Here is a 12,692-nt window from a genome sequence, read left to right on the forward strand (position 1 = left end):
TTTTTTTTTGAACTACCTGGTTTATCATAGGATTCAAAAGCTTTTTTATTAGAAGTGTTGCCATGTACTTATTGCAGAGGTTAATTTGAAGCTTTTTGCTGTACTGGACCCTGAATATGTACTCGAATCCTCTGGAAGGAGGTTCTTAAATGCTCAAGGACTAGTGCTATTAAGTGCGAGATTTTAGCCAGCCTTTAATGAAACCTGAGAGCAGCTGGACCTGAGCATTTAAAAAAAATCTTAACACTCTATGTTAGAGGTTCTTGTAGAAGTCTGGGAGAAGCTGTAATTCTGAGCAGTTTCTTAAACAGCTGTTTGTGTTTAAAACAAAGATGTGAGGCAGCAGAAAGTGTTGCCAGCTTCCATCTTTCCTCATAACTTTGTTTCCTGGCTGGAAGCTCTACAAGGTGTTACTGGGGCTGCAGTGGAAGAGCTTTGAATCAATAAGGATTTGATGAAGAAACGTAACACAATTTTGAAAACAATCTGTACCACCATGAAAAGTCCGAAAGTATTGAATTTCAAATTAATGGTTTTGAGGCTCAAGTTACTGACTTAAAGTTAAATCTGGGAGGTTGAACATAACTGTGATATGTGAAATTAGTTAGAGCATGAGTTATACAGAATTTCTTGGAAGACCCAAGAGGAAAAACTAAGGATTTGTGGAAATCGTGCAGGATTCTGAGAATAGATTCAGTAGGATTCACAGATTCACATAGAAAAAGCAAACAAATAAACAAACAGAAAAAGCAGGCCATTTCTTTTATATTTTTTATATTTGCATGAGGATAATACAGGAAATGTTGACGTATTTGAACTGATAATTATTATTTTTTTTGTTATTCTAATATACCTTGTGAATCTCTTCCACTAGATTTTTCTGCTGAATTACTAGCCATACTGTGAATCTCATATCATTCTTATACAAAACACAGGAGTTACCAGTAAATAATTTCTGACATGATTGCTACCATACAATCAACTTTATTTTTGACAGCATGTGTGCTTAAGTTTGAAGAATATTCCTGGTTTATACCCCATATACCAATTTTAAAATTACTTAGGTTGCTGATACTTATTACTGGTTAGTTCTGCTTCTATGATTTACCATCAGAAACCTCATTCTCATGATTTACTATTTACTTCTACTTGTGAACTTTCACTCTGATATAACTCAAGTGAAGAAAAAATTAATCCAGGATTTGACTTCTAATTTTCTGTATGGGATTTAATGTTCAGCTCATTGCAAGTGTGACTTGAGGTAATATCTGGAGTTGAATTCTGTAATCAAAAAACCTAACATTTGGGGTGCTAGATAAGGACAAAGTGAAGTAAGGGCATTTGTGGTCAAAAAAAATGGCAGAGTCTTCATTAGGGTGTTGTAGTTTTATTTTTTTATGATATAAGTTTCAGAGGTAGCCTATCTTATTAATTTTTTTAATTTTATAGCTTTTTTGTTAGTGAGGAAGAATATGCAAACAATAATATTTGTGGGTATGATTAATGAAGGTTGTTGAACATTGTGCATGGAAGCAAATCTCTAATAATCATATTCTTAGTTATGCTTCATACTTGCCTCAGTAACTAAGGACTGATATTAAATAATCAATTTTAATACTATTTTGTGAATTTTAAGCTTTCCTTTCAGTTCTGTCAGTTGTGACACCTATTTCTGACCTGGTATTTATATACAGTTTTCTTCAAAGTTTTAATCTTAGAGGAGGCTTCAGATGAAGTAGTTTTGTGTAATTTGGTGTTTTGTTAGTCTAGTCCAAAATATAGTGTCTGACACTTTTATTTCCTAACATGCAATATAGTTTATAACATGTTTTTTCTTTGTTCCATATCTGTTCTTTATGAGAACTTCCATTTAAGAAAGCAATAGCCTAATCACAGGCTGAATAAAACAGATAAAATTCTGTTTCTGAATACCACGTCAAACGTTTACGGTACTTTGAATATAGACTTTCATCGTCAAAAGAAAAAAAGAGAATAATTCTTACACAGAAATGGGATACTTCATATCCTTTCTGCATTACCCATAGAAATTCATAAGTGATAAGTTAAAGAAATTATAAATATTATTTGATAGTTTGTTTCTGTGGTTCTAAGTTTATTTCTGGGGTTGCTAGAATAGCCTGTCTGTAAATGTCTGACTGGAGTTTTGTTTATCAGAGTGTAAATTCAGCCTACTGTTTGTTCATTCTTTAGCAAATGAACATGAAAAGTAGAAGGGAAATTTGTGCTCGGTATAGGTGCTGTAAGTATGATTAGTACTAGTTGTGAAATCAGTGGATCAACTGCTGGAATATACTGGCTTTTCTTTTAATTACAATGTAATATGTGACACATCTGCCCTCCAGTTAGGTGCTGTAATGCAAATAGTTTTCCCACTGACCTTGGAAATCAAAGGTTTACCTGCTGTGTCCCCTTTAGTGAGAGGGAGAGGAAGGCACCTCGAGCTGGACCCAAGGCATGGGTAATGGATAATCTGGGGCTGTTCACTGCTAGGCACTGAGCATGATGTAGGATAGTAATACGAGCTGCATTTCTAAGTTTTTGTGGGACTGCAGCATTTCCTTTGGACCTGCTGCTGAATATGTAGCTGTGGGAGAGCCAAAATGTATGTAAGTTTAATTAAGTTTATAAATGATGAATTAAATCTCATCAGAATAAAATATCAGCTGCTTGTTGCAACAAATTATGTGTTTATGTTATATTACACTTTAATGATTTCATGATTACTCTGACAGCTGCTTTCCCACAATTTTGTCTCATTAATGTCAGTGTAATCTGCTTCTCTCCTGTGCTAATTTGCTCTTTTATTTATGCAAACTTTAGGCTTTTTTGACCCTGTCCTTTCAGAATTGTGAGTCTTTCCTGTCTGAATTATCAGAATTATTCAGAATCTATATTAATGTTCTGAAGTTTCTCACACAGTTTCCTTAATAGTATCAATGCCATTAAAACTTTTAAATTTCACTCTACAGGAAAGTGTCAAACACCTTTGCAATAACTTCTGAGATTAATATCCTTTTACCATTTTAATAGATATGTCATGCTGCTATTTCTTAAATACTTTGTCTCTTCTGTATCATAATTAATGATTTTATGCTTTCAATCTCGTTTCAGACAAGACGCTTATGATTTTTTTCAGTTATGTTCATGAAGACTTTAGCTTACGTAATAGAGGTTTTTAAATTAAATTTATGCTTATTTCTTTGTATATTAACACATATGTATATATATAAATATTAATTTCCTGGACTAGAAAAACTTTCTGTTCACTTTGCTTAGGCAAGAAATACAAGATCTGATTGCTTGCACCTAGAAAGCAGATTGCAGTTTATATTTCCCTGATCAATTCCTCCTTTCCGCCACCTTTACCTAAGGGAGGAAATTATAAAATAGTTACACGATTTTAAAATTATATTCTGAATTGAGTTCTATGTCATGACATCATGTACACAAGGAAAGAATCATGAAACGTCTGTAGAAAAGATTATGGAAAATGTAGTACATATAACAACTTTCAGTCTGACTCCTATGAATCATATTTCATTTTATGATTCTCATTCTTTTATTTAATCAACAGTATATATGTAGCTTACAATGAAGGGTATCTGGTTTTGATTTAGTTTTCTATTTAGTTTTCTTATGTTCAGGCATTATTCTTTAGCTCTACAAAGATGAGACAAGGAGACTCCATAACAGCAGACTAACAAATTACAGCTCATCCCTGCTTTTTTTCAGTTGCAGTAATATAATTCTGTTGTCATTGCTCAAAATCTAGGAACCAAGTATTTATCATCTTATCAGGAAAACCTCAGCATTTTGGCTTCTATTCAGTGTCTAATGAAAATCTTGCAGAAGTTAATAGAAAGACTTTTGGATAAACCTCTGTTTTTGTTTCATTTGCTGATGTGCTTTAGGATGCTTTTACTAGTAAAATGCCTTGTCTAGAATTGATTTTTTTCCCTTTTTCCTTTTTTTTTTCTTTTCCCCACCCTTTGAGCTGCAACAGTTGACACATTTCTGTTGGTGAATTACAGTGCTGCATTTCTGTGGGCTTTCTTCTGGTTCGGGAAAGTAAAATTCCTGACCTGCTAAAAAAATGTCAATTTCCACCAAGTACACTTTTACTAGAAGAACTTTGCAAGACTTATTGATTTTAATCATGTCGCCATTGTTAAGAAACTGATAAGGTGACATCCCTCAAAACAGGAAAACTTACCATGTAGTCAGGGTGCCAAAAGCCTTCAGTGTTCAATTAATATTGGCTTGACTGATTGGTGATTCAAAATGAGCATGTTTTCAAAATATGTTTGAATGAGTCATAGCTGCAAGACACCTTCAGTCAATGAGAGCTGCAAATAATAAAATTGAAAACTTAAAGCAGGAGTTTAAAAGTTTGTATAGAGTGAAAAAAAATGAAACATAGAAGGAGGAATACTCAAAATGCAATACAGTTGGAGGGAAAGCAAAAGATACTCATGGTAGGAAGATGTCAGTTACAAAAATCTGAGAAAGACCATTTGATAAAGTTTTAGAGGGTTGTGACCATCTGTTCTTTAGAGATTCCTAGAAAAGTGTGAAAATAAATAGATTTAGATAGGTTTAGGGAAAAAAAACAAACAACAAAAAACAAACAAAATACCCAGACTTGTAAGAGCCCATGGGAACCTATTCTGGTGTTGCTGTCAGTGAGTCTCAAAGCCTGCAATTATGATGGCTGCAAGGAAGTGATGGGAAAGCAACCTTGCCTTTTCACTTTACCTTAAGTTACTTTATCCCTCTATAAAAGGTTTGTAAAGGATGGAAATTTAAAGATCTGAGATATTATTCAAATTAAAATCAGGTGGTAAGTTTCTAAATATGAATTCAAAGTCATAACCACATTGCAGTGTTTTTTACTCATTTATTCCTATAATCTGTATATTGTTTCTGTACATTTGCTCTGTACAATATATTAGGCATATAGTATACTTAAATGTTAACATATATTTTAGTACAAGTTATGTTTGTATTTTCCTTCAGTACTTGAGAAACTCTTTTTTACTAAACACGTTTGGAGGTATATTAGGGCTACTAATGCCTTTTTTCTGCTGTTTTGGTTTGTTCCAGTATTCTACTTCATTACTACAACAATTTCAGTCATTTGTCACAGAATGATGTGCTGAGAGAAGCTTAGTTTCTCTGTATGGTTCATATTTTGTCGCTGGACAGTGAGTGACTTCAGAGGGCAGTACATCCCAAATTAAAACTGATTTATCATGTCAAGGTGCTTATCTTTTGTTACTGTAATAGAGAAAACTTTCAATAAATAGGCTGCCAATCTGAGAACTCATTGAAATGACTGAATTGCACTGCTGAGCTAGATGGGACTACAGTTGTGGTGGATTTTTGTGTGTGGAGGGGTCTGGAATGCATTCTGTCTCTTTTTGGAGAGAGATTTTTCCTTAGGAGAGATACTGAAAAGGTCTGGGTAATCATGTAGTTGTCTGCTTATCGTACATTGTACATATTGTTCAGCATACTTAGACTAGTTGATTAGCACAAATCGGGAGCAGAACTACTTTGTGTCATGGATAACAGGAAAATATATACCCTTCACCTTCTAAACTCCCCTCAGAACTTTTCTTGGTGCTTCTGTGTAGATGGGGATGCAGCTAACTGCAATGCAAAGGAACAGAAAATTCAGTAGTAATTGATTTATTTTACACTAGATGATGATTAGTATTATTTATTTATAAGTTGTAAATTTGCCTTTTTAATTATGTACGCTGGGAAAACTGAATATTACAAGTAGGTAAAGGAAATGAACACTGAATGAAGAGTTGCCAGCTTTTAATTATGCAAATGAGCACCACTGCGGAAGAATTATTTAGTAATTTTTTTGTGCTTAGAATTGCAAATCTATCTCCACAATTGTGTTAAGAACAAATAAAACTGGATTTGTGCAACTTCTTTTCTGTAGATACTTGCAGTTAGTGATATTGAAAAGAATTATCAGTAGTTTAAGAGACTATGTAATGTGCAGTTGATCAGGGTAGTAGAACTGAAATATTACTGCCAATATTCTTCTTGTAGGGGATCCTGTTATATTGTGCTATATTACTTGAGAAAGAGCAATGAATTATTTTTCATTTTTTTAATATTATATTTTTATTAAATGTTTTATGATCTTTTTTATAGCTGAATATTTTTTTATTCTCTTTCTACTGAGGACCCCAGTTGGATATCTAAGCCATGACTCTTCTCAAGTGGTCTGCTTTTCATTGTCTCTCCAGTTCTGGGAACAGCCTAAGTTATTTTCTTGAGAGGCCTCTTTTTTTTTCTTTTGTCTCATGTGGATTCTACAGCCTAGAATTCTAGCCACTCTTGCTGGCAGAATACATAGTGCTCTGGCACTGACTCAATGAATAAAGAGTAGTGAAAGAACAGGCTAATTTACAGTCTCTTCACATCCCCCTAAGAATGTAGCTGAGCTTCAGTAATGCTGGTAGGCAGAGTAGGAAGTGTATTTTTAAAATTAATTGGGAGAAAAAAAGAAGGAATTAAAAGCCCTGAAAAATAGTTTCGTGACAGAGGGATACTTCATGAATAAAGTGCATTTAGAAGATTGTAAAGTGAACTGCGAATATCCCTTCCTAACCAGAGAAGGAGCTGGGAGTTAGGTGAGAGAGCATTGTCCATCACTCTCCAGCTTTACTGAGCTTTCCTTTTCTGAGTGAGAGAGAACTCTTGACTTTCCAAATATAAAAGACAAATTATGCTATGCAAAACACTACACAGAGGCACATGTGAAGAACTAGCATATATAGGTAAATAATGGCCATCAGCACAATCTAATATTCATATTCATTCCTGCATGTAGCTCTGGGCAAGAAATTGAGTCTTGTGATTCTAAAAAGGAATTCGCTGTGTTGCTAATTATTGCACCCATGAAGAAATAAACATTTTTCACTGTCCCAAAGGCTGGTCAACTTTCAATTTCAGCTTTGATAGTCATTATCATTAATTCTCACAAATTCCAAGGAATGAAATTCCAGCAAGGGAGTTCTAACCCCCACCAAGAACTGAGGTAGGAAACAGCAAAGTTCAGGGAATCTGCTTACAGAAATCTATGACTATTAGAGTCAGAGATTTTAAATGGTATTCTTTAGAACTTTGCATGATGAAAAAAAATAAATCAGGGGGGAAAAGTGTAGCATTTGTAAAATAAGCTGTGGATACAGTCCACTAGAATTTTTGAAGGATTCTTTGTGTATAAGGATAGGGGAGAATTTCTTGGTAGTTTTTAGTTGACTTGGATTACCACAGATTGTGCAACAATAACTTTTGTCACATGGAGAAACTGAAGTAAATTATTACTCATAGGATGAGAAGGCAGGTTCTGGTGTCGATTAAGACTATTTAGAAAACAATAACGAAAGGGATATAATATATTAATGGTAAAGTTTAGAACTCAACTAGTTTTGGTAATTTGTGCCCTCATTCTCTACACATGCATTTATATGAAAGTACAGAAAATAAATACAATTTTAGAGTGTTTGCAAATCTTTTCAGGAGTCTGTCTATTTAGATACTCTTGTGTTCTTTAAATAGTATGGGACTGTTACATAAGTGGTGTGCTGGAATATGATAAAAGTAATGTCAGTGTCAGGTTGAGATGATATTAAATGATATGAGAAATATTTAGTTTTGGGGGGGGAAGTGCTCTAACTTCTGGATGCAAATTTAAAAAAGTTTTCCATAAAATATTTCAGTGTGAATGTGATATATATGTTTGTGTGTGTATATATATATATATTTTTTTGTGTGTATGTATCGTATATCTTTTTCCTCTTCAAATCTGTCTCCCTGTCATCCATTTTATACAATAATTTTAACATTTATCTCTAGAAATCTGTGTAAAATTAAATAGTAATAAGATGACTGTAACATAAAAGTAATGAATGTTATTTATTATATTTATTGTTAGTGAGAGTCCCTTTTTCACTTCTTTCTTCTGGTAATAACTTATTCATTATTATTGATGGTCTTTTTCCATATGCACAGGGTTTTATCTCTGTCTTCTCAGAATATTACCACTCATCTCACTTATCACAGTAGTTCTTTCCTTAAATGACATTTTAGATATTTCAGAAAATTGGATAGCAGTTACGATATTTGACTTCATCATTTTACTAATAGAAATTATTTCTTTGGGCATGTTATATCAAGTCACAGTTATTTTTCCCTGAAGCCATCTTATACTGTAATACTTGCAGTTTTATATTAGTTAAAATATCCATTACCAAAAATATGACAATTTCACCTCCCCCCCTTATTTTTTTATGTAAAACTGTGTAGTATTAATAAGGAAGTTACTTTAAAGGAAGCAGTCGAGGCATTCTTCAGATTGGCTAAATGTTTGAGAGCTCACATTCATTTTACTGCTGTGATGAATATGAATTTTGAACTTACTATTTCATTTGTGGAGTCAGCCTAAAGAACTTAACATGGACATGGCTCATTATTTATTATAAAACAGCTGTTGCTTTAAATTTATGCAGCAAATCTGAGGCAAACAGCAGGCTGCAGAGAAACAATAATTAGAGGTTTCTACAGGGTCAAGATGACACTACATTCTCAAAATTATTCCTAAATTTTCAGCATTTTATTGGCTTATTTCACCCATTATTTTTCAGTGTGCTGATAACTTCAGAGAAACATCACTAATGACTCCTAGATTCCTTTCCTTCATTTTGCTCTTAGATCTGAGTTCATGGTTATGTAGGTGTGGTGGTTTGAAACTCCCAAGGATCCAATTTCTAAGTTCAAGCCGCCTCCCACAATTTGCCCTTGTGAGAGGGTTTAGTGATGACATGAACTTGATATCTTCCTCACCTCATGTGGAGAGTTTTCAGACAAAACACAACTATTCGGTATTGGGGGAAGGGGAAAATATTTACAAAGGTTTATTTACATACATATATATACTTACATTAAATTAAATTCCTCCTTTTCTTCAATAAAAGTCTAAGAAGAAAAGAGAAAAGTCCTCAGGCCACAGTTCCTTCATTTCAGTTTTTTGTGGCACTGGTTAGTGTCTTTCATTTTTCTAAGGCAGCAGATTTAAGTATGGCAGTCAGGATTTTTGTTCTTACTTTGCGGAAATTCCAACCCCGAGCCCGAGCCTTCGTGGGATTTTCCTTGGAGACCTTCACTTCTCTTGGGTTAGAGCATTTAAGGCAGCTTTCATTTCAGTCTTACCAGAGCTCCTCTGCTCTGTCTCAGCTTGCCAGCATGGTAGCAGCAGCAGCAGCAGAGGGCAAGGCCACCTCCTCCGCATTCCGTCCTGGTTCAGCTCTCAGGACGACTCTGAGTTTTTCAGCTCCTTTCTCTCTCTCTCTCTCTCTCTCTCTCTCTCTATAACTGCTGCTGCATTTTGGGTTTGGAAGTCCACCCCTCCTCTTCAGGAGGTCTCTGGGTTTTGGGAAAGTGATACAGTCTTACCCCAAAACAGCCCTGTTGAGTTTTCCTCTGTTTTGTTGCGAGCTCTCCCTCCTGCAGGAACATCTCTGCGTCTCTCGGCTGGCTTCACGTTATCTCACTGCTACTGGCTATCTTTTGGCTTTTAGCCACCGTTGTCTCTGTTCAGGACTGCTCCGCTGCCACTTTCAATGTCTTCTGCTGCTGCTGACAGTAAGAAAACTCTTCCAGCTCTTGCTTACGGGCCCCGGTCCAGCTTTGACACTATACTGGGTCTCCCGTGGTCTCAGCTGGGGCCTGGGGGCCCTTGGCCCCCAGAGGGGCTCACTGGTCCCCTGCTTCCTCCTGGCTCAAATCATGGCTACCTACCTTCTAAACTATCTTCACCACCTTCTCTTCCATTTCTGTGGGTATGTAATTTCCATAGGGCGCATGTGGACTTTTGATTGATCCAGTATTATCAGTGGAGCAAACCATTACTACCTCAGAGAAAAGGTTTTTCAAACCACCACAGTAGGCATGGCTTGGATTAATTTCTATAGGTACATTACCTTACAGTTATCAGCTATGAAAATCATCACACCCATTCGATTTGACAAAGTCTTCAGGAGTTGCACCACTACTCAGAAAATCTTAATATTGTCTGCAGATGCAGACTGCACAGTGTACTGCCCTCTGCAAGTCATTGATGAAGGCCTTGAATGAAACCGGTACTACTCTTAACAAAAGGCTTTATCTAATAGCTGCTCAGCTTTTCTAACTCATTTTGCTGTGGAAGTTTGTTAGTGCCTTTCTGAAAATCTAAATAATTTTTGCCTACTGGTTCCCCTTGGCTGTGTGCTTGCTGATACCCTCCTAGCCCTTCATAAGGTCTCTAAGCCAGGATTTCCGTCTGCAGAAGTTATGCTAGATCCTTCCGATAGATCATATTTTTCAGCGTAGCCAGTGACTTTACACTGTATTACAGAGTCTTTAGTGATTGCCAGAAAGGGAAGTCAGGATCAGTGGTCTGTAGTTCCTCCAATCACTCTGTAAAGAAAATCAGTTCTTTACAGATGGATGTTGCACTGAAAACCTGAAGCTGTCCTACTGCCTCAGCTTTGTACAGTGACATTGCAGAGCTTTGCCAGCAGGTCTGCAGTTCCAGTTGGTACTTGCGGTGAATACTGTTCAGACTGCGTGTAACACCTAACTTACCTATCAATCTAATAGTCTGCATAGACACTGTTAAACTGTCAAACAGCTCTTTTTGGGGGAGAGGTGATAGAAAACAGACTGATTCTCTGTTTTCCCTATTTATTTTTCTATTTACTTGATAAGAGTGTTTGACCAGTTACTGATTGTTTGGGTTTTTTTGGTTTTGTGAGGTTTTTTTGTTTGGTTGTTTTTGTTCTGTTTTCAAAATTCCGTTTGCATTCTTAGATGTTTTCACAAAGAAAATTAATTAGGAAAAATTAGATAAAACTGAGGATATAACCTTATTCTAAGGCTATTTGTGAGCATTACCAAAACATAGGAACATTGTTGTGTGTACATTAGTATAAGAAGTGGAAAAGTTACAGGAAAAATGCTAGCAACAGTTAGATGCAAGACCCAATCTTAAATATATAAAATATAAGAGCTGGAAAATAGTATAAACTGAATTAGGAAGACTTTTTGTAGGAGTGTATCTTTTGAATCACTGACAGTCTCCTTTTTTTTTCCCACCAAAATTTGCCTCATTGTTAGGACTACCTGTGCTTTGTTATCTTCCAGGCCATCAATTAAGGGTCATTATCTGAAAACAATTCCATATGAGATAGGTTAGGGTAAAATATATGTGATTCTGCACAAATACTAACCAGCTTTGAATATGCTGGAGTTGGATTTTCTATCTACTGTTTTATGATAAGTCAAGAAATCTCCTGTAGTAAATGATGCTTCTGCTATATTACTCCTTTTGACATTGTTAAACTCACCTTTGTCAGATGGACAACTTAGGTTAGATTAGTGAGATAAGTTATTTTGAGTGGTGCTCCCGTACTGATTAGCTTCGAATCAAACTACTGCTCAGGGAATTTTTTGTCATATTTCACATTTTAAAGTTGGAGATAGAGCTGTGTTATGTACTTTCCTCTTGGCTGAATGTGTCAGTCTACTTGTAGTTTCCTGCCTTTGTTTCATAAATAAAGGGTTTGTATGTTAACATATTTAATTCCATTTTTATGTGTGTCCTGTTTCTAATTCATCTAGTGAATTTCAATGAGTATTGACTATTTGGAAAGTAGAAGGAAATGACTAATTTGTTAATAGAACGTGCCAAGGAACTTCAGTGATTTTAGGTGAAAATTGGACTATAGATGTTAAATTTCAAACTTTGTTTCCTTAAAGTAGTTGTTTAATCAAGGAAAAAAATGCAGGTAACATGACTTCTCATTACAGTGATTAATTTATTGTAATTCTCTATGGCATTTAAGTTTCAAAGCTTTTAAAGATTAGTGGTTAGTAATTAAATAGTGGTAATGCTGGAATTAATAATGCCAAAATTAGCAGTTGTTTAATGAAGAGGATTTTACTCTCTGATAGCTTTCAGAAGCTCTTTGGATAAATGAAGTTCTTTCAGATATTTTAAAGCTCGTCATGTAGGCCTAATGTTTAAGGGAATACCCTGTGCATGAGCTGTGGTTCTGCCCATTGCAAGCTTGTGATTTTGCAAGGAGGAGTAATATGTCCCTGTGTCGTGGTTTGACTCTGGACCCAATTTTCAAACCCACACAAATTTGCTAAAGGGTGAGAGAAGTTCACAGACAGGCAAAACAGACTCAGCATGGGTAAATAATAACAAAATTTATTGCTAACAGAATGGAAACTAAAAAGTAATATATACAACAATTCTAACTAGTTTCTCCTATGATGACAAACCTATGTATTTACAAAATCACCCCTCCTCCCCCCATATCAGTCCAGGAGGAGAAGTATCTTCTTCACTCTCAGGATTACAGCTCTGATTCGCCGTAGCTGGAAAAACTTATTTCTTTCTCTCTCTCTTCTGTGAGGTGTGGGGGGCTCAGTACTCTGCCTCTAACCGCTCGGCTCCCACCGAGGGTTCATCCATGGGTTGCAGGGGGACGGCCTGCCTCACCATGGTCTTCACTACGTGTTACAGGGAATTTACACTCCTATTCTTTTTCTGTGCTCCGTGTGGGGGTCCCTTCCCAGAGAAGTAAGCTCTCGAG

General features: G+C 35.6%; 1 protein-coding gene and 1 long non-coding RNA gene across 5 annotated transcripts in view; one reads left to right on the forward strand and one right to left on the reverse strand.

Moving 5' to 3' along the window:
* Window positions 1-9,690, reverse strand: part of LOC135413282 (uncharacterized) — a 28,141-nt gene extending 18,451 nt beyond the window's left edge. The window contains exons 1-2 of one of the 3 annotated variants that reach the window (XR_010430164.1): window positions 8,990-9,690; window positions 4,235-4,367 (exon numbers count right to left, since the gene is read on the reverse strand). This is a non-coding gene — a long non-coding RNA (uncharacterized LOC135413282). The remainder of the gene's footprint in view (window positions 1-4,234; window positions 4,368-8,989) is intronic. The other 2 variants (XR_010430162.1, XR_010430163.1) reach the window with 2 other exon arrangements.
* SGCZ (sarcoglycan zeta) overlaps window positions 1-12,692 on the forward strand; it is a 421,202-nt gene that overhangs the window by 211,007 nt on the left and 197,503 nt on the right. The window lies entirely within an intron of this gene.

This window comes from Pseudopipra pipra, chromosome 4 (genome assembly GCF_036250125.1).
Source record: "Pseudopipra pipra isolate bDixPip1 chromosome 4, bDixPip1.hap1, whole genome shotgun sequence".
In the NCBI taxonomy this organism is placed as follows: domain Eukaryota; kingdom Metazoa; phylum Chordata; class Aves; order Passeriformes; family Pipridae; genus Pseudopipra; species Pseudopipra pipra.